The sequence below is a fragment of the Oryx dammah genome, unplaced genomic scaffold (genome assembly GCF_014754425.2).
Source record: "Oryx dammah isolate SB20612 unplaced genomic scaffold, SCBI_Odam_1.1 HiC_scaffold_25, whole genome shotgun sequence".
NCBI lineage: Eukaryota > Metazoa > Chordata > Mammalia > Artiodactyla > Bovidae > Oryx > Oryx dammah.
Window position 1 is genome coordinate 20,518,210 of NW_024070209.1, and position 1,985 is coordinate 20,520,194.

Genomic DNA, 1,985 nt, shown 5'->3' on the forward strand with positions numbered 1-1,985 from the left:
GTCAGCAGAATCTACATTAGAAGACAGTCAATAAATATTTGTCTGTAGTGGCATGAATATTTTTTCAGTTGACTGGTTGAATATGACTTCTGATGCTTCTTGGTATCAGTACCCAGGAAATATAAGGCTTCCCAGGCAGACTGGAAAAGGTAGGTTTTCATTCCAATCCCAAAGAAGGGTAATGCCAAAAAATATTCAAACTACTGCACAATTGCACTTACCTCATGCTAGCAAAGAAATGCTCAAAATCCATCAATCTAGGCTTCAACAGTATGTGAACTGAGAACTTCCAGATGTACAAGCTGGATTTAGAAAAGGCAGAGGAACCAGAGATCAAATTGCCAACATCCACTGGATCATAGAAAAAGCAAGAGAATTCCAGAAAAACATCTACTTCTGCTTCATTGACATTGCTAAAGCCTTTGACTGTGTGGATCACAACAAACTATGGAAAATTCTTCAAGAGATGGGAATACCAGATGGGAATATCACCTTCTCTGCCTCCTGAGAAATCTGTATGCAGGTCAAGAAGCAACAGAACCGGACATGAAACAACAGACTGGTTCAATATTGGGGAAAGAGTACGTCAAGGTTGTATTGTCACCCCGCTTATTTAACTTCTATGCAGAGCACATCATGAGAAACGCTGGGCTGGAGGAAGCACAAGCTGGAATCAAGATTGCCGGGAGAAATATCAATAACTTCAGATATGCAGATGACACCACCCTTATGGCAGACAGTGAAGAAGAACTAAAAAGCCTCTTGATGAAAGTGAAAGAGGAGAGTGAAAAAGTTAGCTTCAAGCTCAACATTCAGAAAACGAAGATCATGGCATCAGGTCCCATCACTTCATGGGAAATAGATGGGGAAACAGTGGAAACAGTGGCTGACTTTATTTTGGGGGGCTCCAAAATCATTGCAGATGGTGATTGCAGCCATGAAATTAAAAGACACTTACTCCTTGGAAGGAAAGTTATGACCAACCTAGATAGCATATTGAAAAGCAGAGAGACATTACTTTGCCAAAAAAGGTCCATAGTCAAAGCTATAGTTTTTCCAGTAGTCATGCAAGGATGTGAGAGTTGGACCATAAAGAAAGCTGAGCACCGAAGAATTGATGCTTTTGAACTGTGATGTTGGAAAAGACTCTTGAGAGTCCCTTGGACTGCAAGGAGATCCAGCCAGTCAATCGTAAAGGAAATCAACCCTGAATATTCGTTGGAAGGACTGATGCTGAAGCCGAAGCTCCAATACTTTGGCCATCTGCTGCGAAGAGCCGATTCATTAGAAAAAACCCTGATGCTGGGAAAGATTGAGGGCAGGAGGAGAAGGGGCTGACAGAGGATAAGATGGATGGATGGCATCACCGACTCGATGGACATCTATTTGGACAGGGAGGCCTGGCGTGCTGCAGACCATGGGGTGGCAAAGAGTTGGACACGACTGAGCAACTAAACAACAATGGTGGCTCAGGGGTAAAGAACCCGCTTGCAATGCAGGAAACACAGGTTTGATCTCTGGGTCTGGAAGATTCCCTAGACAAGGAAATGGTAACCCACTCCTGTACTCTTGCCTGGGAAGTCCCATGGACGGGGAGCCTGGTGGGCTGCTTTCCATGGGATCACAAAGAGCTGGACACAATTTAGCAATTTAAAACAACAACCCAGGAAATATACAGTCTAAGACAGGAGAGACATGGGTTTAATATTTACTAATATTTTCCCTTACCTGCCACCTATTTTTTTTTTTCAAGCATTAGAGCTAAAGTCCTTGGACCTTGCTGCTTTGCATGACTGGATTAGGTTGCATGAGAATTTTGCAAAGGAAAAAAAAAAATCATCCCACCAATTTACATCTCAATTTCTGTTCCTCTCAAAAGCCTCAAAGTCCCTCAGCAATAATCATGTTCAAGGCAAAGAAATTAAGAAGTTTGGCTGGGAAGCTATTAAATGAGTCTCTGAAATGTAGTAAAAGGCATATCTAAA